At 44.8% G+C, this 26,910-nt stretch overlaps 1 protein-coding gene across 9 annotated transcripts in view; it reads right to left on the bottom strand.

Annotated features, from left to right (window-relative positions):
* Positions 1-26,910, bottom strand: part of ZBTB20 (zinc finger and BTB domain containing 20) — a 1,614,058-nt gene that overhangs the window by 1,390,190 nt on the left and 196,958 nt on the right. For 7 of the 9 annotated variants that reach the window (XM_033940835.1, XM_033940838.1, XM_033940833.1 and 4 more), the window contains exon 2: positions 2,881-2,943. The gene's annotated coding sequence lies outside the window, so the exon portion shown is untranslated. Of the gene's footprint in view, positions 1-2,880; positions 2,944-3,348; positions 3,432-26,910 lie in introns of those variants that run through there. The other 2 variants (XM_033940837.1, XM_033940836.1) reach the window with 1 other exon arrangement.

Genomic DNA, 26,910 nt, shown 5'->3' with positions numbered 1-26,910 from the left:
TGCGACTGAGGGCTCTCTTTATATATTGCTTTCATAGATATTGTGTAGTTTTGTTCAAGTGAAGTAGTTTGTTCTACTTTGATTGTTTCTGTGGGTGGTCTCTCCCCCTGATCACAGTTTCCGTCTTGGGGCTTGGGAGATTTTCTCCTTCTCTAATTCAAGCTCCGACATTCTCGCAACGGCGCACAAAAACACACAACAAAAATAATGAACGCCACTCAGGAAGACACTGCCACATGTCAACATGAACACAGATGTGAGAGACTGATATTTCCAAGATTATGAAACCTTACCAAGTTGTTTGTAACGTAAGCATACAGAGGCAAGTTCACAAACTTAATAGTCAGATCTCATATATAGAAATCATCAGAAAGGTAAGAAAGTTTATCTTTGGTTTAAAGTTAATTCAACTTGCATCTTAAATGTCAATATCTTTTAGCAAGGAATGGTTACTTCCTTTAATGCAAAGGTAAGAATGAATGAATCACATTCCACAACTCAAAGCAGAAATTTTTCCATTGCCCTGAAATTATCTTACATTCTTGGAGCCTATTGTGCATAGGTAGGCAGCTCTGGTCCTTGAGGAACACCAAACGATCTGGATTTCAAGATATCACAAAGGAGTTATCTGATCTATTGTATACAGAGCACCTCTTTTCCCTTCCCATTCACTTGGAATGATTCAAGCATTACTCGTAAGCCTCTGAAGTCTAGGATACTGACTGGAAGCCTGTGAGGTGCTGTATGATGACTGATTTCAATTAAAATAAAGCATTTATTGTACTATCAGCCAATAACTTCCAACTACCATTTATTCCATGCTCCTGGTGCACTAGAAAATTTAAGTTACGTAAGTAAAAAGCCCATGCTGTTGAATATTACTACCTAGGCACTTCAGTTCCATCCCATCTAATTATATACCTGCAAGCTGAGGGAAAACATATCCTATAGAACAGTTGTTCTATATTGCATCAAAGTGATTTATGCATCAAGGCCCAGATTATCTATAGGGTGCCGATATCGGCAGACACTTAAAAAGTGGCCATCGATTGTGTGTCAGTCATGTGATGGTGCCCTATATAGAATTGAGCCTCCATGAAAGATAGACACCAGAAATGTAGGCCAGGGTTTTCTGGATCTACATTTCTGGCGCCTATCTATGCCATGAATTGCATCTATATAGGTACTTTATGGCACCTAATGCCACTTCTGGTATTAGCCACACCCATAATGGCATTAAGCACCATAAAGCGCCTATGTAGGCACAATTCCAGCGCCTTTTATTTAGGCGCTGCTAGGTGCTTTATTTTTATCATTTTTCGCCATTTTAAACGGTGCTTCTCTATTAACTTAGGTGCCAGTAGGGCGCATACCAGTGCCTAAGGTTTGGCGCCATTTATAGAATATCCCCCCAAATGCTATGTTAGCACCTCTCTTGATCCACTAGCACAAATATAAATGGAACACAGGCTGTCCCAGAAACAGGAAATTAGTTTTTAAAAAGGAATCTATTTATATTCTATCAAGAAACCCTCTTCTTTTACAGAAAAGAGTCTCGTTGGCAACAAAGATACTTTTAAACCTAGTTTTCATACTGGTGTCTATAAGAACAAGGTAAATATAGAATTACTAGTCTTTAAGCCTGTTACATTAACGGGTGCTAGAATAGATATCTGTCTTTCTTTCTTTCTGTCTCTCTACCTCCTGCTGTATTTCTCTCTCCCTGGCCCCCTTTCTCTGTCTGTCTTTCTGTCCCTCTTCCTACCCCTGTGTCTTTCTTCCTTTTTTTCTGTCTCCCTCCCTCCCGCTGTCTGTCTGTCTTTCTTTCTATCTATCTGTCTCTCTCCCTGCTCCCTATGTAACATTCCCTCCACCTCCATTTCCCTGTGCAACAGCAGCATTCCCTCCCCCTCCATTTCCCTGTGCAGCAGCATTTCCCTCCCCCGACCCCACTTCCCTGTGCAGCAATAGCAGCAGTATTTCCCGCCCCGTCCATTTCTCTGAGCATCAGCAGCAGCGGTATTTACCTTCCCCTCCAGGTCCCTGTGCAGCAGCAGCAGCATTTCCCCAACCCCCCCCTCCCTTCCGGTCTGGCCTACCATCGCACTCACTGTGGTCAAGGAGATCTCCCTCCTCCAGATTAGACACACTGATTGGCTGCTTCATCAAAACTGTTTGTTGCCTCAATGCTTCATTCACTGAAAGAGAGGGCACAGCAGGAAAAACGGCACTACCGGTAGAAGTTTATTTTTAAGTTTAAAGGTGCCACCGCGGCTCCTCTCAGGATCGATGCCTGTGTCGGAAGCCTTCTCCTCATGAGAGGAGCCACCGCAGCACCTTTAATCTTAAAAATAAACTTCTACTGGTAGTGCCGTTTTTCCTGGATGGAGGTCTGGAGCGCCAATTCTGTGCACGTGACCGCCGCCAGCACTCCCAATGACCTCCTCGCAGTCCAATGCGGGCAGCCATAGCGATGTTTCTCTGGCGGTGGGTGAGTGAGGGTGGGAGGAGGGAGTCGCGCGTGTTTGCTGCCTCTGTCAACCGGCCACTGCCACAGCCAAGCGCGCATGCGCACTCCTACCTGCGGGAACCTACAGCTTTCGGCAAATGGAAGCAAGCAAGTAAGAGTGCACATGCGTGCTTAGAGTTTTATTATATTAGATTGAAATTCCTACAATGATTTAACAAATAATTAAGACCAAATGTTGGCTTTTTGGGGGGAAGGGGGACAAACAAGGCCAACCAAAAGGCAACATAACAGCATGAATAAGTAGCACATGTGCTTTTAATACTTTATATATGCTGATCCTGTTGTGCTAAACAAATGTTTTGTTCATTTACCAGAAAATAATTTTGCCAGGAAATAAATTTCAACCTTACCTTTTTTTTTGGAAGCTGGAGAAGACTCAAATAAGCTGTTTCTAACACTCCTTTTTCATACTGCTGCAAAGAGAAAGTATTCATTTTAAGGATCTAATCAATGACAAGTTTTCACAACATTCAAATAACTAGATAGACAGTTGGGTGTGGGGATAAATGTCACTGTGTATACATGTATATCAACATATAGCCATATGACTCAAAAAGACTAAAGTCTTGCTCAGTCAGTTATACAGAAGAAAATCTGATATTAAGTAAAGTACCAATAACCATTTCTTAAAAGTTTTCAGTAAAATAAATATATACAGTATATATGGCATGAAGGTTGGTTTGTATTTAGAAAGAGGTCATTTTACTCATACCAGTTTCAGAGCTTGATTTAAAGGAATCTTTGTAGATTATCAAGATCATTTTTTAAAAAAGATAGACGTCTAAAAGAAAGCATAAACTGGCTCTTCGACATCTTACCAGACAAAATGTCCAAGTGTGCATTCTGAAAACTGACTTTCCAGATGTCTTTCTAGTTGTTTTGTCTCCAGTGCATCTAAATCTTAAGGGAGCGTTAGAGGTGTGTTTTGGGCTGGCTTAGGGCAGGCTTAGGACTTGGACGTCCTGCAGAGATAATCAAACCAGAACGTGGAAGTCCTGCAGAGATAATCAAACCTTTAACAAATCATCCAGGGCTTTTTTTTTTTTTTTAGACATTTGGAGTCAGACATGTTTTTAAAATGAATAAGGGTCAAAAAGGTGCCCAAACTGACCAGGTGACCACTTACTCACCCAGCAATCATTGACCCCTCCTCCCACCACCCAAAGATGTGAAAAAAACAGTACATTCTAGCCTTTATTACGAGGGGTTGCTGAAAAGTTCTCAGCCCAACCAACCAACTTCCTAAATTCTGAGCGTTATTTTGCCAGCTGTAAAGTTACCTTATTTTATTAAGTGCCAATTTGCAGAAATAAAATTCTATGTTTTTGACATTGTTTTAGATCATTGATTGAACCATATGCATGTCATTCTCGTCTTGGTTGGGCTGAGAACTTTTCAGCACCCTCTTGTACAGCTTCAGATTTTTACTCGGACATCTGAGCCCAGGATAGCAGAGCAGAGGAGCCATAGGGGGTACTGCAGTGAACGTCACATTTCAAAGCCCCAGGTACACATGTCACTAAAAACTGCTTATATTGTATGGTGAGCCCTCCAAAACCCACCCAAATTCTACTTTACTTACATGAAGACGTGTACTTGGGACTTTGAAATGTTAACGGCTCCATTGATGATTCATTGCATAGAAGAAGGACACCGATTTAGGGGCTGATTCTCTAAATGGGTGTCCTACCACCATCTGGAAGCCAATCGGGATGCACGTTAAAAAAAAAAAAACCCGAGGCAGGACACCTAAACTGTAGGCATTTGTCATGGGTCTAGGGAGATGGGTAGTGACACTTACGCTCGCCCAAGGTTGGGTGTGGGCATGTTTTTGCCTGGAAGTGGCCTTAAGTGAGCTTAAGTGGCCCTAGATGTCTCCCTAGGGCTGCGACAGATGTCTGAAATGAAGTGGAGGCTCAGCCTATGCCCATGGGTAGGCGGCGTGACAATGAATGTCAATATTTATATAAGTAGAAAAAAAACTTATTATGATGACATATGATTTTGACGAGTTAAAATTCAGACACAAAACAGCTTCTCCTGAAATACTCCAAAGCATGCTGCAGCCTCAACACCTGCTCACCCTACCTGATCAAAGTAGCCACCCCAACAACTATAGGAAAAATAATCCAATGGCTCAATTAACACCTAAAAACTGGTCTTTTCTCTAAATCAGGAAGAGGAATTATCTTAACGCCCATTCCAAAACCCCAAAACTCAACCATTCTGATGTAACTAATTATCAGCCAGTATCTTCCATTCCCCAATTTATCAATATGATGGAAGGATATGTCACAGAACAATTTGAATGCTACTTAGAACATTTCAATATCTTCCACCAGTCACAATTGAGATTCAAGAAAAATCACAACACCGAGACAGTGGTTGCAGCACTAGTAGCATATGGCAAAGAACTACTAAGCAAGGGTCACAGCACAATCATAATCCAATTCAACCTAAGCAGTACATTTGACCTAATAGACTTCGATCAAATGTCCAAGATCTTCAGTGATTTCAGATTCAGCAGCCAAATCCTCTCCTCATTCTAAGACATTAGTAAGCACCCTCAAAACTGTCCAAAAATGTGTCCATATCATACAAAACTGGACCTCAACCCACCACCTCATATTAAATAAAAACAAAAACAAATTCCTTTGGATAGGATCCTCATATGACTCACGCTACACTCCAAAGATTACAGTAGATGACTCAGACTTCCCATTAGAACTACAATCCTGAATCATAGGAATAGAAATTAATAACCACCTATCCATGAAGAGCCATGTACAATCAATACTAAAACAATCTTTCCTTGTGATAAGAGAGCAAAGATCCATCAGAAAATATTTCAAAACAGGCTTTCCGAATTTTAGTGCCATCCCTAATCCTATCTTTTTTTTTTTTTTTGAATATATTTTTATTGTAGGAACCAATCACGAGAGGTACAATCAGCAACCAAGCCAAGACTACTGTAATGTAACACTAGGTTCTTTGCTCTAAAACATTGCTATCATGTCTACAACTTGTTCAAAATGCAGTAGTAAGACTTATATATGGACTTCCAGAACTGGAATGTTCTTCCGGAGTCTGTTATAAGGAAAAACACCCTCCAGGGATTCAAGACAAGGTTGGACAAGTTCCTGCTGAACAAGAACGAATGCAGGCAGGGCTGATCTCGGTTAGGGCACAGGTCTTTGACCTGGGGGCCACCGCGTGAGCGGACTGCTAGGCGCGATGGATCACTGGTCTGACCCAGCAGCGGCAATTCTTACGTTCTTATGACTATGGAAATTGGAACACCTGCAATTCTACTATATGAAACTACATTGACTGACCATAACCACAAGAATCAGGTTTAAATTAGGCATCACTTCCCTGACAGCCAATGCTCCCAACTACCTAACAGAGTTGGTCATTTTACTCCAGGGTGCCTCCAACAGATATTCCACCAGAAATCTTTTCCACTTAAAATTCCCAGCATGCAACAATATAAAGTCTACCAGGCAAATTACTTTATCCATCCAATACCAATTTGCAGAATTCTGGAACCAACTACCACTTACACTATAATCTTGTGACCACTATCTCAGGTTCAGAAAACTTGTAAAAGCATTTCAATACCAAGACAGGGTGACAACCCTGAAGTAATGTCTAATGCAACTCCTGGGACATAATGTGTCAATGATGATCTACTTGAACTTGTAACTATGACCTAACAATATAAACCAAGGGAGAATCCTATATTAACCTGTGATAATACTTCACATGCATAAATTTACATTACAGTTTTATGTATATAATCATTACATTCTTTATAAATAGTGCTCAGACCCACAACCTATTAATGTTCAAGTGAAGTGAACCGAACATAGGCTGCCTTCAGACCATCATAGCACCAGCAATGTCTGTACCACCATAGCCACATTGATATTCTTAAACAGACTATTAATAAACATTCACTTATCTGCTGGTGGGGGTCGTAATAAACTGGTCACGAGACAGGCAGACTTATGTTCCAAAAGTGCTAGTGCAACACCGACTCGAGTTTCACGACAACGTGCTTCCTCAGGAGAGGAAACTCTAAAATACAAAAATAACTCTAATGAAACAAATCTCATACACCCCACCTTACTTATTCATTTCTATCTTATTAAATCTTTTCAAATTACTTTTAATCCTTCATAAATACCTTATTTCGGCTCCAATTGTATAGACCAATCCAAACTGAACAAACTCAGCAGGCAACTTAACTGAAAAAGAGACGCTGACTCCCTCCACGGTTTTAAACAGAGGCAGTCTGACGTCACATCCTATTCCCCACGGGAGACTGATCAATCCCCTTCTTACACTTGAAACCAGTCTATTTCATTATTAAGATCTACAAGGCTTAAAGTATGCCAGTTATAAATAAACCAGTGCTCCTTTCCTAGCAAGAAATGAGAAACATATTAACAACTGTACTGATCTACTGTCCTGATCTACCTGTACTAGCAAACTCAATTGAATGTCAATGTCAAACATTAAAAACCAATACTCCTGCTTTTATAGATAGGCTCCTGATTCCTTACAGTTCATCCAGAGTTCTCAGATCAGCCTCTCAATCTACCCTAAATGTTCCTTCTTTGAAAATTATCGGTACCCGCCGTGCTTCAATTTTCTCTGTTACTGCCCCAATGTTATGGAACTCTCTCCCTTTGTATTTAAGATTAGAACAAGATTTGCAAACTTTCAAAAAGAACTTAAAGTGTCTTCTTTTTAAAGAAGCATTTAACTGACAGTTTTCTTTTTAATAACTTCAGTTAATCCCTTGCACAATAACATCAGTTAACTTCTTTTTCCTTATATATAAATCATTATACTTTTCTAATGACATTATTTTGGCCTTTCTATTTTCCTTATCTCCCCAATGTGTTTTCCTTTTATGTACTCTTTAAACAAAAATTGTATTTCTTCCCCATTTTCCCACTGTTTCTAGTTTTTTTTTTTTCTTGTCCTAAGGATGTTACCCTTGTTCGTTTAGTAGAATATTATGTATAAGTTAGTTTTGTTTTTTTTTTTTAATTCTGTTTTTATTTTGTAAAACGCTTTGAAATTGGAAAAGCGTTTAATCAAACAATTTAATAAACTTGAAACTTGAAACTTGAAACTGCCCATAGTAACTTCCTGGGTAACTGACCCAACCTCTTATAATAAAATCCAACCTTGAACTGAATAGGTAAAGGCAGAATAGAAAACCTGATTAACATAACATAACATATAATCTAATCTTCATAAGTTTCATAAATGATATAGCAGTGATTAATTCTGATTTGGGGCCCCTTTTACAAAGCTGCAGTAGTGATCCTCCCACACCAAAGCCAAATGAAATTGAATGAGCTTCAGTTCATTTGCCACAGGGGGATTGCTACTTTGGATTTGTAAAAGGAGTCCTTAGTAACATTGTTTTTTAAAAATTGTTTTTTAAATGTAAGCGTGGTTTTTAATGCTTTAACAAGATGTGGAGTTATATATAGCTAGTTTACGCTGGGTTTTACTAAACCGTGGAAGAGCTTCTTACTGTGGGCTGCAGGGCCGCCATCAGAAATTTCTGGGCCCCTTACTGAGCAATCCTATTGGGCCCCCCCACGCACCCCTTCCCCCCACACTTTTGTCCGGGGGGGGTGCTATCAGGAAATCGGCAGGGGACAAAAAAAAGTATGACAGCAGTGTTTATTGTTTATTGTTGTGCACAGCAGAAGAATAATACAGGAATTTGTGCTATGGTGGCCTAGGACCAATGTTCCCTCTAAGGATTGATGAGGTGTGTGCAAAAAAAAATATGCATGAGCGACAAGTTACATATTCCACAAATTTATGAGCAGGCGCGGAGGACGCATAAATGTAGTTTATCCTTGTACTCCTTATGTAATTTTAATCATCTATGGATATGTTTGTATGTTTATTGTTCAAATGGTTTTATTTATTTCCCCAAATTTATTTTTGTTATACGCATTGAAAATATTTGATATTGCGTTTAAATCAAATTCTCAATAAACTTGAAACGAGTGCCCGTGAGATTGTGGGAGGGTTAAATACTCAAAACTTAGACGAATAACAATTTACCGGTACTTAAAGTTTTTGCTTCGCCAGCTTTCTGGTATCTTTACATACAGTGGCGTACCTAGCATATGTAACACCCGGGACCCATCATTTTTTGGCACCCCCCCCCCCCCATATGTAAGAAAATCATGATTTTTAGTAACAAACCACACGTCACACATGAGTACCTAGGAAAAGGCAGCATCTTACATATTGCAGTGAGCAGTACATCAATACACCCATTGTAAAACTAAACAAGCCAGACCAGCACAGATCAATCCTACATCGTCAATCCTAACAGAAAACCATATCTTTCAAACACACAGAACACAGAAAACACCTTCGCCTAGTATGGAATATGTCATCACAAACTAACCCCTCCCCCTTTTACAAAACTGTAGTGTGGATTTTAGCCACGGTGTTAACAGCCCTGACGCTCATAGAATTCTGAGCATCAGAGCTACTACCACCATGGCTGGCGCTAAAAAACGCTCCACAGTTTTGTAAAAGGGGGGATAAAATAGAAATACACAGTTTCAACGCTCTAGCTCAGAGATGCCCAAACTTTTGGGGCTTGCGAGCTACTTTAAAATGACCAAGTCAAAATGATCTACCAACAATAAAATTAAAAAACACAAAGCACACTATACGCTGAGAAAATGTTAATTATCATTCCTATTCTGGGTTTTTTTCAAAGAGGTCAAGGCAGATGACTCTATGCATTGTCACCTTAGTAACAACCATACAAAAATAGACAAATATACCCCCATCCTTTTTATTAAACCACAATACCAGTTTTTAGCGCAGGGAACTGTGCTAAATGCCCAGCGCTGCTCTCGACGCTCATAGGCTCCCTGCACTAAAAAACACTATTGCGATTTAGTAAAAGGGGGCCATAGTGCAAAATATAGACAGCATATATAAATTCAGACACGTTTTGATCACTAAATTGAAAATAAAATCATTTTCCTACCTTTGTTTGGAAATTTCATCAGTCTCTGGTTGCACTTTATTCTTCTGACTGTGCATCCAATATTTCTTCCCTTCTTTCATCCTCCTGTATGCTTCCTCTCCTCCAGACCTCATTCCCTCCCTCAACTTTTTCTTTCTTTCGCTATGTCTGTCTTTCTCTGATTCTGTGCCCCATTTTTTTGCTTTGTTTCTGGTTCCCTGTCCCCCCCCCCCCTTCTTTCTTTCTTTCTTCCTTCCTTCCTCCGTGCCCCATTTTTTGCTTCTTTTTCTGGCTTCCTGTCCCCCCCACCTTCTTTCTTTCTTTCTTCCTTCCTGCCTCCCCCATGCCACCACCGCCGCGGAATAGGCTGCTGCCGCTATCGGGAACAGGCCGAGATCTCACTGCTTCTCTTCTGCATGGGGCCGATCAACTCTCACCGCCCGACGTCAATTCTAACGTCGGAAAGGACATTCCGGGCAGCCAGGCAGCAATTGGCTAGCCAGAACGTCCTCTCGACGTCAGAATTGACGTCGGGCCGCTGCGAGAGTTGGTCGGCCCCGCAGGGAAGAGAAGCTTGGAGATCAAAGACACGGTGCCGGCCTGATCCCCGATGGCAGGGAAGGGAAGCAGGTTGGGTACCAGTGCTCTAGACGAGCCGTGAGCCGCACGCTAAGGAGAACAGTTGACCGCCCCCCCTTGGTACGCCACTGGAGCAGCAGCGTGTCTGGCCGGCTCATTCGTTCAAAGCCGCTGCTGGCGGCTCCTTGCGAGATCCGCGCCTGTGTCTGAAGCCTCTCTGATGGTGTGACATCAGAGAGGCTTCCGATGCAGGAGTGGATAGCGCAAGGAGCCACCAACCCGCGGCTTGGAACGAACGAGCCGGCTGCTGCTCCAAAAGGAAGAGAATGATCGCCTCCAGACCACGGGCCACAAATAAAACCTGGAGAGCCACACGTGGGCCGCGTGTTTAAGACCGCTGCCTTAGAGGGAACACTGCCTAGGACCCTTGGGGAGCCCGGGCCCCCTGTCACATCCGGGCCCCTGAATGCAGGACTGGTAGTACTGCCCTGATGGCGGCCCTGTTGGGCTGGTGAGGTAAATGCTCTGGTGCTCATAGAAATTGAATGAGCATTGGAGCATTTACTTTGCCAGCCTGCAATAAGATGCACTTCCACACTTTAGTAAAAGGAGCCCTTAGACTTTGAAATACGTGTGGCAACACCACTATCATGAATTTAGCATGAATGTAAATGCAGAAATGTAAGTAAAATAACTCCACTATGATTTTAAGCACAATGTTTTTTGCATTTGGAAAATAGTAGGTTGCCACTGTTGGGTTGGCATGATCTATCTGAAATCGAGATGTTTTAAAATACAAGTTAAATTAATATACTGTTGAGTTTACGTGGGGCCTGTTGTCCCCTGTTTGTATCCTGTTTCAAGTTAACATAAATATAGTTTTATAAGAAATTTAAAAAGAAAAAAATGAGGGCATTATTTTTTTATAATTTCAGTATGTTTGTGTTATATCAAGATTATTCTGTTAAATTAATATGTGTATTAGCAATAATACAGTATATTTGTAATGAATTGTTTAGATGTGCTGTTACTGTCTTCTGCATCTGTTTTTAAGTCTCCATGAAGGATTCACACGGATGACTTCACTTGGTCTGCTTTTGTCTGGTTGTAAGTTGCTGAGTTTTGCATTTTGGTAAATTTTCAATAAAGATATATAAATTTAATTTTTTTTTTTTTTTTTACTAAAGTGAGCCTTTAAATTACTGTTTTTCATTTTGCAGTGATTATATTGGACTGATTTAGCAATTCATAAAACGTTTGAAGCAAGTATAGGAATTGTTATGATCAAAGTGGACTGATTTAGCATTTAAAAATGACCCCAGAAGAAGCTGGTTTTTCCGGCGAAACTGAAAGGTCACTTTGGTCAGCCACATAACTTAGAGAATTGAAGAAAGCGACAGGTATATTTTATTCAGCATATGCGGACCCCTGAGCCTCCAAGCTGGCAGCTTCAGAAGTACCAAAACCAGGAAGTTACAGAGATATTTATACACTTTTCTGGCTATACAACTGAATTAGTGGAAGTAGACCGCTTTTGGCGACCCCTGGTGTTGAGTACAGGGGCTCCCAGGTGTTCACCATCGGCTAGCGGTAACAGGAAGAAGCTGGGACGGATCATGCCAAGTATGCATGTACCAGTCCAGTTAGCAGGCAGCCAAGAGTAAGCAAACAGACTGCAATGCCAATATCGACCATCTAGAGCTGGCCATCGTTCATAGGAAGTTTCATTGAGCAGTATCTGAAGATGTGGACCTGGCAAATTGGAGGTGTTATTAGCAGGCCAGGGGTCCCAGGCAACAGTAGAGGTGTTAAAAGACCAGAGAGATGAACACTTGAGGTGTCCAACCTGGATGTTGAAGGGACCCCCGATTCGCTGAAGGCAGTGGGAAGCAACAATGGAGGTTCGCAAGGCCCATCGTTGAGGTTATGGACTTGACGTGAAAGTGAGGTTCTGTGAAGTCAGGTTTAACATGTCCAGCTGCTTTGCCTCCCATGGCCACTGTTCTCCCATACCAGTTCCTCCACATTCAAAACAATTGCTAACGTTAAGAGTCTGACCTATAGTTTCAGCAAACTGTATAAACAGATTTCTAGTGAGAAAAAGCAAACCCTCCAGTTGTACTTGCCAGTTAGATTTACTACTCAGTTTTGTACCTCTTCTGGGCCTTGTGTCCTTGTACTGTTGGATTTCTGTACACTAATAAAACTGGGGAAACACCACAGAGTGGTGAACAGGGACACGGGACAGAGTGGTGAACAGGGACACAATACGGACATATACAACAGTGCCTGGGTCTAGTCCTTTACCATCAATGTAGAATCCTATTCAGTGTTTAGCATATTGGACCGGGGCATTGGCATTCCAGGTGTGAGGTTTAGTAATAGTGAAAACCATGGGATTACAGTGGCTTGCAGTACACGTGGGATCGTGGATAGGGCCTACTGTAAGAGTGGCAGAGGAGGTATTGGCTGGGTATTTATGAGGGTTATTGTAGGTGGCCCACGAGACACATTCCCACTCAGGACAGGCTCTACCATTAGTGAAGGTTTCCTCATAGGGGCATTTCTTAAAAGGCATTAGGTTGTATAGGTACGCATACTTAGCACATGAGGTATAATAGAGCTGCCATGCTAGGGAGCCACATGAGATTGTATTAGGGGCAATACCATCACCCTGGGCAACATCAAATAATACACATGCATCAAAATACAAAGAAACCGGGCGAGTGGGGTCTACAATAAGAGTCTGGTTGATAAGTGGACCCTCAACATTATCAATGCAGATCTCTGCCCACTTTTCAACTTCATCACCAGTAGATTGGAAACAGATAATACCCTCTGATGTTTGACACTTTCTGTACTTAACTCTGTTATGCAAACAAATATCAGGCAAAGAAGCCAAGGGGCACTTAAATTGGGTACGGTATAGGAGGGCCATTTCTTCCTTATCTCCATTACGGGCCTGAGAAAGACACAGTTTACAGGGAGTAAGGAATTGTGACTGATCCCCTAGTACAGGGGTAGGAACTCCAGTCCTCGAGAGCCATATTCCAGTTGTGTTTTCAGGATTTCCCCAATGAATATGCATGAGATCTATTTTCATGCACTGCTTTCAATGCATATTCATTGGGGAAATCCTGAAGACCCGACTGGAATATGGCTCTCGAGGACCAGAGTTCCCTATCCCTACCCTAGTACAATAGGGAAGAAATACAGAAGAAAGAAACATAAAACAGTAAGGGCAAAACAAAAGTCATATATAACACAAAATGCGCCGACAATGCTGGCACAAGAAGCTCAGGAACAACTTAGAAAACCTAAAACAATTATACTCAAGGCACTTGCTAGAGGCAGTGGTGAACCACAGGCAGTCAATTAAACTCAAACACTTGTGAAAAAGGTTATATTCAGAACACCTGCTAAATACAGTGGTAAATATTCAAATCAATTTTGAGGTTTTAGAGATCTTCAGCTGGAGGTCTGTTTTGCCTGAGGTGGCTTGCCACACAGCAGCTGGCTTTACTCTACTGTAGTGAAACCAGGTTTCGTGTCTGGACACCTTGACAGCTGTAGGGGAAGAAATGAGTGAAAGGGCCTATCCACCTAGATTTCATGGGGTCTGACTTCCAAGTTTTCAGCCATACCGTATCCCCAGAGATGTATCCATGGACTTGTGTGGCTATCGATAGTGGGGCCCTTTCCAGGACCCATTTGTGGAGCTCTTGCAGGGCCTTAGCTAAGGATTGGACCTGACTCTGGAGGATATCCGATCCCAGAGTAGCAAAGGAACCAGGATCTGGGTTCACAATGGGTGGTGGCTGGCTGAAAATGAGCTCAAATGGGGACATTTTAGTGGGTTTGGATGGGGTGCATCTAATCGGAAATAGGACAGAGGGCAGCAGGACAGGCCAGGACAGATTGTTTTCTTCAATTCATTTCGTGAGAAGGGTCTTAAGAGTTCTGTTCATTCTTTCGACCTGACCAGAGCTCTCAGGATGGTAAGCAGCATGTAATTTCCATTCAATTTGGAGGGTCTGAGCAGTTTGTTGGATGACATTGGCAATGAAGGCGGGGCCGTTGTCGCTGCCTATGGAAACAGGGAGACCAAAGCGCGGAATTATGTCATTTAGGAGGTGTTTGGTTACTTCCCTGGCACGTTCAGTGCGAGTAGGGAAGGCTTTGACCCATCTAGTCAGGGTGTCTGTGAAGACTAGGAGGTGACTGAGGTTACGGGAAGTGGGCATGTGGGTGAAGTCTACAGACAGAACCTGCTTCGGATATGTTCCAATGGGTTGGTGTCCCGGAGGTGGCAGTCGTCTGGTTGGGGGATTTCCGGACTAGCTGATCAATGTGATTGATAATGAAATGTCTCTTGAGGGTCATTTTCATAGCGGGTTCTCCAGAGTGCGCCAGGTGTTGAGGAATGAATATGAGGGTACCTGCTGTGCTCTCGTTTGAAGTATCAGTGTGTGGGTCTGGATTGGCACTTGAATTGGTGCATATTTGTATCCACCCCCCTTTTAGGACAGATTGGCATGAAAGAGTGCAGGCCCAAATCTGTTCCTGAATAGTGTACTGTGGTGTAAGGGTGTCCAGAAAAGGAATGATTGTGTACAGAGGAGCTGAAGGAGGGGGGCAGAGGCTGGCAGCTCGGGCTGTGCGGTCGGCAAGGGCATTGCCGCGAGAGACGAGATCAGTGACACGACGGTGGGCTCGACAGTGCATAACCGTGACATGGGAGGGCAATTTGACGACCTCGATGAGGTCAAGAATAAGGGGAGCATGAATGATCAAGCGGCCGGAGGCTGTAATGAAACCTCGATGTTTCCAGATGGCCCCATGGGCATCCAAGGTAAGGAAAGCATATTTGGAGTCAGTGTATATGTTGTAAGACTGAGAGGCAGAGTGGCGCAGCACAGAAGTGACGGCATACAGCTCAGCTTCTTGGGAAGAAGTGCCAGAGGGCAGGGGGCCCATGAGTACAGAGGAAGTGGCAGAGACTACTGCGTAACCAGCAATACGGGTACCAGAAGGGGTGACAGACGAACTGCCATCTGTGAAAAGAGTGAGATCAGGGTCCCAGAGTGGGATATCAGTGAGATCAGGACGGGAAGAATAAACTAAGTCAACAGTGTCAAGGCAGTTGTGCACGACCGGCTGGGAGGAGACAGGGAGGAGAGTGGAAGGGCCAAGGAGTGAAGAGACAACCAGAGAGACCTGAGAGTTTTCGCAAAGAAGGGCTTGGTATTTAAGGAGGCGCTTGTTCATGAGCCACAGGGAGCCTTTATGTTCTAGAATAGAGGTCGCACAGTGCGGGACAAAGAGGTCAATATGCTGGCCGAAAGTGAGTTTGTTAGCATGCTGTAAGAGATCTGAGACAGCAGCAATGGCCCGAAGGCAGGGAGGCCACCCAGCAGCAACAGGATCCAATTGTCGAGAGAGATAGGCGATAGGTCTACACCAGGAGCCAAGGAACTGGGTAAGAACCCCGGCTGCGATACCAGATTTTTCATGAACGCAGAGCTGGATAGGTTTGGAGGGGTCAGGAAGGCCAAGGTCAGGAGCCTGAGTCAGTAGTTTTTGGAGGCAGTGGAAAGACCGCTTCGGGAGTTGGGTCTAGACAAAAGGGGCTGAGTCAGCGCCTTTGGTGGAATCATACAGAGGGCGGGCAATGGTAGAGAAATCAGGGATCCAGATACGACAGTATCAAGCAATACCGAGGAAAGCATGCAGGACTTTGCGATTGTCGGGAACAGGGAGACTACAGACAGCCTGGACACGGGTGTGGGGAAGGGACCTGGTACCCTGGGAAATATGAAACCCAAGGTAGGTGACACGAGGAAGGCACAACTGCGCCTTCCGGAGAGACACACGGTAACCCCAATAGAGAAGAAACTGGAGGAGAGAGCGAGTGTCCTCCTGACAGGCAGAAGTAGATAGAGAGCAGAGGAGAAGATCATCAACGTACTGCAAGACTTGGGAATCAGATGAAGGGGAGAAATTGGCAAGGTCTGAAGCAAGGGCGGTGCTGAATACAGTGGGGCTATTTTTAAAGCCCTGGTATAGACGGGTCCAGGTTACCTGAAAGGTTTGTCCAGTGGAAGGGTTTTCCCATTGGAATGCAAAAATTGGCTGACTGGAAGGGGCTAACCGACAGCAAAAGAATGCATCCTTGAGATCCAAAACAGTGAAATGGGTAGCTTCAGGGGGAACTAAAATCAACAGGTATAAGGATTAAGGACAGTAGGATAAATGTCCTCTACAAGACAGTTGACAGCACGGAGGTCCTGGACAGGACAGTAATCAGGGGGATCACCGGGTTTTAAAACTGGAAGGAGGGGTGTATTCCAGGGTGATTTGCATGGAATCAAAAACCCACAATCTAGCAAACAAAACAAGTGGATGTGTATTCTCTGGAGAGCGGACTGAGATATGCGGTACTGCTTGATAGAGACCAGACTGGCGGAAGCTTTGAGGGTAACAACAAAGGGTGGGATGTTACATACTAGTCCAGGGGAGCCAGACTCAGTCCAAACAGTCGAATCAAGGCCCTCAAGAAAATCAGGTACAGAAAGTGGGGGTTTGCATGCCATGAGTTCTGACAATAAGGAACAGAGGAGGCTTGGTATGGGGGCAACGAAGCGGTCAGGAATGGGGGTGAGGTTTGTAGAAGGGAGATCCATAGTCAGACCATGAGAGGACAGTGGCTCCCAAGCGCTGGAGAAGGTCCCAACCAAGCAAGGGGACAGGACAAAAGAGCATGTACACAAAGGAATGTGGTATGGAATGGCCACCAATGCGGACCGAAACAGGTTCAAAGATAGGGACAGAATCAGAAGAGCCAGTTGCACCCATAATGGAGATAGATTTGGAAGAATGCTTACTGAGAAAGCGGGTCAGAACTGAGTGCTTGGCGCCAGTATCAACCAGCATAGATATGGAGTGGTCCCCTATACGGACACTGACCAAGGGCTAGTGGGAACTGAGCAAGTAAGTTGGGAACAATCCAGAAAGTACTCACTGCGAGCCAGTCTGTCTCAATATTCAGTTTCAGAGTCAGAATGAAAGGATGCCAAATAGTAGGTTGGTCCGTAGTTTTAGCCTGGCAGATACGGAGCTTGCTTGGACACTCGTTCTTCCAATGACCCATCTCCTTGCAATAGGCACACTGATCCCGTTCCAAGTCCTTACGGGATCCTGTCCTATCAGGCCGGGACCCCGTAGGTTTTGAGGGACCAGAGGAATAGGGGGGGGCGCTTGGAGGAGCGGGGCTCAGAGTTTCAGGCAGGGGGCCGGTTACTTGGGAAAGTATTTTGGAGGGCTACAGTAAGGAGGTCTGCTTTGCGCTGGAGAAGCTTATCAGCCTCTCGCCGGTTGGCGCTGTCCCGGTTCATGAAAACGCGCTGGGCAATCTCAAGAAGCTGGACGGTGTTCATGCCTGCAAACCCATCCTGCTTCTGGAGTTTCCTACGGATATCAGGTTGTGTCTGGCTCACAAACGAGGTATTAAACATATGGAGATTTTCAGATTTTTCTGGGTCAAAGGGAGTAAAGGTACAGTAGGTGTCAGAGACGTTCATAGAATACAGCTGGGGATTCATCAGTCTTTTGGAGAACCTCATATACTTTGGAAATGTTGGTGGGTTTCTGAGAAGCCAACCGGAGACCCTCAAGGATATTCTGGTGGTACCGCACAAGGAAAGTATTATGAGTGGCATCATTGGGGTCCCAATTAGGGTCCTGAGAAGGGAAATGGTTATTAATCCAGTTGGGAGCACCTGCATCCGCATGTGCCTGGGCCTTTGTAAGGGATTCTTGCAGAACCCGTTTACGTTCTTTGGTATTTAGGAGACAGAGAAGTAGTTCCTGGCAATCTGACCACATGGGGCGGTGTGTGCGAATGATGGACATAATAAGGTAAATAGTTGCCTGTGGCCGCTCAAAGTAAGAGGGACAATGGGATTTCTAGTTGTATAAATCAGTAGTGGTGAAGGGCTGATATACGAGACTAATAGTGGGTGGTCTACGATGCCCGGCGGCCATCCGGTGGGTTGGCGACAGGAACCTGACGAAGGGGCATGGCCAGATTTGTAGCCTCCAGAGCCTCCTGTTTCATTTGTCTTCTCATGGGAACTATTTGAGGAGGATCAGGTCTCAAGCGATGGCTGATAGGAGAATCATCAGAAAGAGAGAGAGAGTCCAGAGGTGGATAAAGGACTGGGGAGGAGAGGACTTCATAGGCTGAGCTATCGGCCAGGGCTCAGGAAGGGGAAGCTGGAAATTGGGCAGGGAGTTGTACATGCTGGGAAACAGAAGGTTGAGCAAGAGAGACAGAACTAGGATTGGGTATGGGCTGTAGTGTTGCCCAATAAGGAGGAGGGGCGGTGGGTATTTCAAGTATGTCAGTTGAAGTAAGTATTTCAAGTAAGTCAAAAACATGAGTAGGATGATAGCGCTCATTGACAGTCTTCCTGAGGGCGAGGACTTGGGACTGGAATTTCTTGGGTACAGGAGGGAAAAGCCAAGAAGGCTTGCTGCGGACTAAGTCTAACCAACCATCTATATAGGGGAATTGATCAGGATGGCCAGTCTTAGGGTGGGTTACTATGATAAAAACCTGTCTTCCAGGGAGCCAGAGGGGGGCCAACCCACACCAAACGTCAGCCATTCTAACTGCCACAAACGAATAAGGGTTGATCTTTTAAGTGTAGTCCCATAATCAGAGCCAAATCCCTTTTTAAAATTAACTAACATTGTATCAAGGAGGTCCCCATAGGTAGACTGACATCCCCCCATTGTGCAATGGAGGATGAAAACACTTCCCTGTATTCCTGGCCCTGCCCGTCTCCGGACTAGGGAAACACAGTACTAACAGGTCCGCACTCGCTTCGTCCTCAAGGACGTCTCAGACACTCTCAAACACACAAAACACAACAGACTTCAGTTTAGTTACCCAATCAGAAAATAGCAGTTTCTAGAATCCTTCCCTGCGACTTCAGCGATGAAATCAAGTAGCTTTACTAGGCAGAAGAGAGACACAGGACAGAAGTAAACAATTTCTGCACTTACCAAATGAGTGGCCAATCAAAATTTGGACAGATATCAGTTCCTGCACTTTAACCCAGGACTCGATTAATCAATTGAGCTGGTCAAAGTGTCCGAGTTCCACCAATCCTAAAAGAGGACCAAGCTGGCTAGGCGGACGTGTCGACTCTTAGACCAGACACAAGTGACCGATCGAGTGACCGGTGGTCAAATGACCTTCAAGTCCCTGTTCGTGCGCCAAATGAAAGGTCTCTTTGGTCAGCCACAAAACTTAGAGACTTGAAGAAAACTACAGGTATATTTTATTCAACATATGTGGACCCCTGTGCCCCCAAGCTGGCAGCTTCAGAAGTAACAAAACCAGGAAGTTACAGAGATATTTATACACTTTTCTGGCTATACAACTGAATTCTAGAAATAACTTCTCACGTGTTACTTTTCTTAACAATCATTGGTCCTAAGCTCACACTAGCAGGTCACTAGCAGGTCACTTATCTAAGCCCTACAGTCTTTCTGTTACATGTCCAGGAGGGCGTAATACAATATTGTGTATGCTGAGATAACCAAAAGAAGCTAAAACACCCAGTGTAGGCAGGCTAGAACATGAGATAAGTTAGGTCTGCAACTAAACATAATTCAGCATTTTATTAAAGAGAAAATTTAATTTAAAACTCAGGAAAACCAGTCCCAGACTCCTTCAAAACGCGTCCAGTTGGGCCATAGAAGAAAGGTAAGTGCATGTCCCTTTTTTTGCTGCATTTTTAACTACAAAAATTTTTCATGAAATATTATTATGCATATTTGTAAATTTGGATAAACAATATAATGCATGACAGAAGAAGTAAAGGAATTTTTTGGATCAGTGAAAGTACATCACAAACAGATTATTTGAGTGCTGTGCTATTGTTTCTGAGATCTTTTTTTTCTCTGATCACCATACATGAAGAAGGACACGGTACTACTCGAAAGGGTCCAGAGAAGAGCGACTAAAATGATTAAGGGGCTGGAGGAGTTGCCGTACAGTGAGAGACTGGAGAAACTGGGCCTCTTCTCCCTTGAAAAGAGGAGACTGAGAGGAGACATGATCGAAACATTCAAAATACTGAAGGGAATAGACTTGGTAGATAAAGACAGACTGTTCATACTCTCCAAGGTAGGGAGAACGAGAGGACACTCTCTAAAGTTCAAAGGGGATAGATTCCGTACAAACATAAGGAAATTCTTCTTCACCCAGAGAGTGGTGGAGAGCTGGAACGCTCTTCCAGAGTCTGTTGTAGGGGAAAACACCCTCCAGGATTTCAAGACTAAGATGGACAAGTTTCTGCTAAACTGGGACGTACACAGGTGAGGCTGGACTCATTTATAGCACTTGTCTTTGACCTGGGGGCTGCCACGTGAGTGGATTGACGGGCAGGATGGCCCACTGGTCTGACCCATCAGCAGCAATTCTTATGTTCAATAAGAGTCATTATGAGCGCATATATTCTCTGGCCTTTTTTGCTGTATGTGTGTAATTTTGACCTTTAGCATTCTTTTATAGTGAGTAAGGCAGCAAGAATCACCCCAACTCCAGCTATAAAACAGTAACTCTGTACATTCCCCCCTCCATATTTGTGGATTACATTTACATATATTTAATTGAGCACCCCCAAAATGATGATTGCCACCACCACCAGCTTAATATCTACTCCTATATGTTAGAACATAAGAATAGCCTTATTGGGTCAGACCAATGGTCCATCAACCCAGTAGCCCGTTCTTACTGTGGCCAATCCAGGTCACTAATACCTGGCGAAAACCCAAAGAGTAGCAACGTTCCATGCTACCGATCCAGGGCAAGCAGAGGTTTCCCCCATGTGGTCCCTATTCATAAAGGTGGTCACAGGGATGAAGCAGGAAACTACAGGCTGGTGAGCCTCACTCAGTTCTTGGAAAAAAAAATAATAATAATAATAACTTTATTCTTTTATACCGCCATAACCAAAAGTTCTAGGCGATTTACACTAAAAGGAGCTGGACAATCAGTGAAATACAATAATAATGGAAGTGCTACTGAAAAAAAGGATAGTGTACTTCCTTGAATCTAATGGGTTACAGGATCCGAGGCAACATGGCTTTGCAAAAGGTAAATCGTGCCAAATGAACCTGATTGAATTTTATTGATTGGGTGACCAGAGATTTGGATCAAGGACATATGCTAGATATAATTTACTTAGATTCCAGCAAAGCCTTTGATACAGTTCCTCATAGGAGCCTGTTGAACAAACTTGAAGGGCTGAAATTAGGATCCAAAGTGGTGAACAGGGTTAGAAACTGGCTGTCAGACAGACGCCAGAGGGTGGTGGTTAATGGAAGTCACTCGGAAGAAGGAAAGGTGAGTAGTAGAGTCCCTCAGAGTTCGGTGCTGGGGCCGATCCTGTTCAATATATTTGTGAGTAACATTGCTGAAGGGTTAGAAGGAAAAGTGTACCTTTTTGCATATGATACCAAGATTTGTAACAGAGTAGACATTGAAGAGGGAGTGGAAAATATGAAAAAGGATCTGCAAAAGTTAGAGGAATGTTCTAATGCCTGGCAACTAAAATTCAATGCAAAGAAATGCAGAGTAATGCATTTGGGGATTAATAATAGGAAGGAACCGTATATGCTGGAGGTGAGAAGCTGATATGCACGGACGGGGAGAGGGACCTTGGGGTGATAGTGTCCGAAGATCTAAAGGCGAAAAAACAGTGTGACAAGGCAGTGGCTGCTGCCAGAAGGATGCTGGGCTGTATAAAGAGAGGCGTAGCCAGTAGAAGGAAGAAGGTGTTGATGCCCCTGTACAGGTCATTGGTAAGGCCCCACTTGGAGTATTGTGTTCAGTTTTGGAGACCGTATCTGGCGAAGGACGTAAGAAGACTTGAAGTGGTCCAGAGGAGGGCGACGAAAATGATAGGCGGCTTGCACCAGAAGACGTATGAGGAGAGACTGGAAGCCCTGAATATGTATACCCTAGAAGAAAAAGAGAGACAGGGGAGATATGATTCAGACATTCAAATACTTGAAGGGTATTAATGTAGAACAAAATCTTTTCCAGAGAAAGGAAAATGGTAAAACCAGAGGACATAATTTGAGGTTGAGGGGTGGTAGATTCAAAGGCAATGTTAGGAAATTCTACTTTACGGAGAGGGTGGTGGATGCCTGGAATGCGCTCCTAAACTAAACTAAACTAAACCTTAGGTTTGTATACCGCATCATCTCTACATTCGCAGAGCTCGACACAGTTAACAAGAATTAGGGTAGAAAGGAACTCCAGCGGAGGGAAAGATAAAAAGGAAATTTAGAGGACTAGAATAAACAGAGAGGGAAGAAGAGTTATATTTTTGAGAATAACCAGGTTTTCAGATGTTTACGGAAGAGTTGGAGGGAGCTCAGATTCCTAAGAGGGGAGGTAAGATTGTTCCAGAGCTCATTGATTCTAAAAGGGAGGGAGGAACCTAGTTTTCCTACAAGGGAGACGCCTTTTAGAGAGGGAAAGGAAAGTTTCAGTTTTTGGGTGGATCTGGTGGAATTGGGGTCAGAGGAATTCCAAGAAAGAGGAATAAAGGGGGGAGGATGCTGTGTAGGATCTTGAAAGTAAGGCAGGCACATTTGAAGTGGACTCTGGAGATTATCGGAATCCAGTGGAGCTTGGACAAAAGCGGTGAGACGTGGTCTAATTTGCTTTTTGCAAAGATAAGCTTAGCAGCGGCATTCTGAATCCACTGGAGTCTTTGAAGGTTTTTCTTTGTTAGGCTTAGGTAGATAGAGTTGCAATAGTCCAGTCTGGAAAGGATGGTGGATTGGACAAGGATGGCAAAGTGTTTTTGATGGAAAGGGGTTCTCACTTTCCTCAGCATGTGAAGGCTGAAGAAACATTTTTTTTATTAGGGAGTTGAGGTGATCATTGAAGGAAAGTGTAGAGTCAATGATGACTCCCAGAATTTTACTTGAGTATTCAAGATGCAGAGTGGGGCCAGAGGACAGAGGGATGGAGGTGGGCAGTTGGTCCAATTTTGGGCCGAGACAGAGAAGTTTTGTTTTGGATTCGTTCAGTTTCATCTGCACAGTGTGGGCTCAGGATTGAAGGTTCGATATACATGAGGATATGTTCGCAGATAGGTTGGCGAGGTTCTGGTCGGTCTCAAGGAGGACAAAGATGTCATTTGCGTAAGTGTAAAGTGTTTCAAGGGGGGAGAGATGGAGGAGTTTAAGGGAGGATATATAAATGTTGAAAAGGATAGGAGAGAGAGGTGAGCCTTGTGGGACTCCACAGATCAGGTTCCAGGGGGTTAGAAATGCCCTTCATGTTGACTGTGTAGGAGCGGGAGCATAAGAACTTCGAGAACCAGTCAAGGACTGTGGAGTTAACGCCTATCTCGGTGAGTTGGTAAAGTAGGATATCATGATGGATGACATCAAAAGCTGCAGAGAGGTCGAATTGAAGAAGGACAGCAAACTTGTTGTGAGAATGGAGATGTTGCACTTTTGAGATTAAGGAGGTCAGAAGGGATTCGGTGCTGAAGTTGGGACGGAAGCCGTATTGGTGGGGTAGCAGAATGGTGAATTTTTCAAGGTAGGAAGATAGTTGAGTGGATATGATGGATTCTAGCATCTTGGTAAGGAGAGGAATGTTTGCTATTGGACGGTAGCTGGATGGTGTAGAGGGGTCTAGATCAGGTTTTTTCAGTAGTGGGGTTAAGGAGATATGGCCCATTTCTGGGGAGAATAGGCCCGAATGGAGGGCGGAATTTATGAGAATGGTAAGAGAGAGGTGGTGGAGAGTAAAACTGTGACTGAGTTCAAAGAAACGTGGGATGAACACAGAGGATCTAGAATCAGAAAATAATATTAAAAATTGAACTAAGGCCAGTTCTGGGTAGACTTGTACGGTCTGTGTCTGTATATGGCCGTTTGGTGGAGGATGGGCTGGGGAGGGCTTCAGTGGCTGGGAGGATGTATATGGGCTGGAGTAGGTTTTAACAGAGATTTTGCAGTTGGAACCCAAGCACAGTACCGGGTAGAGCTTTGGATTCTTGCCCAGAAGTAGCTAAGAAGAAAATTTTTTTTAAAAAAATTTAAATTGAATCAGGTTGGACAGACTGGATGGACCATTCAGGTCTTTATCTGCCGTCATCTACCATGTTATTATGTCTTAATAACAGATTATGGACTTTTCCTCCAGGAATTTGACCAAACCTTTTCATACCTAGTCCAACTTTCAGGTTCTATCCTTCTCCAATCTGTTATTAATAGGCTTAAGGTGCTTAAAATCTGCTTAAAATGTGCTTAAAATCTAGCAGTTTTAAAACTATAAATTATGTTGAAAAGCTATACTAAGCATTTATTATTCTTCCTGAAAAAAAATTATTTATATATATATATATATATATATACACACACACACACACACTAGTGTTTCAGCCCATTACATTAACGGGTGCTAGAATAGATGTGTAAACTTAGCACAATGGGGCGCTGAGGCCTTTCTTTCTCTTTCTTTCTTTGCTTCCTGCTCCCCCTGTAGCCCTTTTCCCTTACTTTTACCTCCCCCCTGTCCAGTAGTACCCCTTCTCCCTTCTCTGCTCCCCTTGTCCAGGATCCGCTAGCCCGGGCAGCCTTGGGGGCTTTTGCTAGGCCAGCCCGCCTCGCATTATCGTAGTGGGCCGGCATAGCAAATGCCCCACGGCTGCTTGATGAAACCGAGGCTGCTGCTGCTGCTGGTCCAAGGGTGAGAAGATGAGGTGTCCCAGCAGCAGCAGCGTAGTCAGAAGGCGGGAAGTCAGCCAGTGTTGGAGATCAGGGCAGAAGGCAGGAAATCAGCTGAGGCAGGCACTGCGCATGCGTGGCATGGAGCACAGACTCACAGAGTTTGAAGTGCGCATGTGCGCTAAGGGTTTTATTATAGCGGATATATATATATATACTAGGTTAAAGCCCGCTACATTAACGGGTACTAGAAAGTAGCCCCCTTTCCCTCTCCCCCTCCAGTTTCTCCCTAACTGTCTCGCGGTGGCCCCCCTTCTGTCTCTCCCCAAGCAAAGCTGTCTGCCTCTCAGCACACCCCTCCCCCAAAGCAGCCCCCTTCCCCTCTCCCCCTCCAGCTCCTCCTTGACTGTCTCTCCATGGCCCCTCTTCTGTCTTCCCCCCCAAGCAAACGTGTCTGCCTCCCAGTACACCCCTCCCCCAAAGCAGCCCCCTTTCCCTCTCCCCCTCCAGTTCCTCCCTGACTGTGTCTCCTTGGCCCCCCCTTCTGTCTCTCCCCAAGCAAAGCTGTCTGCCTCCCAGCACACCCCTCCCCCAAAGCAGCCCCCTTTCCCTCTCCCCCTCCAGTTCCTTCCTGACTGTCTCTCCATGGCCCCTCTTCTGTCTTCCCCCCCAAGCAAAGCTGTCTGCCTCCCAGCACACCCCTCCCCCAAAGCAGCCCCCTTTCCCTCTCCCCCTCCAGTTCCTCCCTGACTGTGTCTCCGTGGCCCCCCTTCTGTCTTCCCTCCCAAGCAAAGCTGTCTGCCTCGCAGCACACCTATCCCCCAAAGCAGCCCCCTTTCCCTCCCATCCCGCGGTGTGGCCGGCTCCCTTAGTCCCTTGCCGCCCCCTTCCCGCGGTCCCGAGAAACGTCCTTACTCCAGCAGGGGCCGCAGCACTGATTTGTTCTGCCATGTCGGGCAGAGCAAATCAGGGCAGTAGCAGGCCGCAAAGCAGCGTGTTTAGAGTGCTGCGGCCCTTGATGGAGTAAGGATGTTTCTCGGGACTGCGGGGCGGGAAGAGAAGAGGAGCGGCGGCAAGGGACTAAGGGAGTCGAAGGTAGGGTTGGATGGGAGGCTGAACGGGGGTTCAGGTGTGCCGGGGAGAGGAGTGAAGACGCCGACGACGAAAACTGTTCCGCGATCGGGTCCTGTTTGGTCTGCTACTGGCTGGAGGAACTGAAGAGCAGGGAGTCCCTTGTACAGATTCTCTGCCGGCCAGAGAGAGAAAGAGAGATTCGCGCACATGCACACTCCTACATGCGGTGCCCTACATCTCATGGAAAATGGACGCACGCAGATGGGAGTGCGCATGCGCGGCTTAGGGTTTTATTATATTAGATACACATCATATATAATAAAATATTAGAGCGCGCATGTGCTCTTGAAAATTCGTGCGGTGTGGCGCCGTGAGGTGTGCTTCTGTGGCAACATTCTAACTTCACGGCGCATGCGGGGGCTGAAGGCGCGCGACTGTGCTCTCTCTCTCACTCTCCTAACCTCCCGGCTCCAGCGGCGTGGGCAGCACCAGTGGCAGCAACCGAGTGATGGACAGCAGCCCCGCTCCGGCCGTTGACCCTCCACAAAGCTCCCGGCTCCAGCGCCGCAGGCAGCACTATAAACACGCTGCTTCGCGGCCTTCTACTGCCGATTTCCTCTGCCGTGTCTCTGATGACATCATCGGAGACAGACGCGGCAGATGAAATCGGCAGTAGAAGGCCGCGAAGCAGCGTGTTTAAAGTGCTGCCTACGCGGCTGGAGCCCGGAGGTTTGTCGGCGGTGGGAGGGTCAGGAGCAGGCCAGATCGGGCAGTAAAAGAAGGGGGAGGGGCCAAACGGAGCAGGGAAGAGAAGGGAAAGGGGGGTGGGGGAAAATGCTGCTATTGCTTCTGCACAGGAAAGGGGGGATAGGAGGGAAATTCTGTTGCTGCTGCATAGGGAAGTGGGATGGAAATGCTGCTGCAC

Source organism: Geotrypetes seraphini, chromosome 4 (genome assembly GCF_902459505.1).
Source record: "Geotrypetes seraphini chromosome 4, aGeoSer1.1, whole genome shotgun sequence".
Classification (NCBI taxonomy): Eukaryota; Metazoa; Chordata; class Amphibia; order Gymnophiona; family Dermophiidae; genus Geotrypetes; species Geotrypetes seraphini.
Note: the sequence above shows the minus strand (reverse complement) of the source record. Positions and strands in the feature narration are given on the sequence as shown.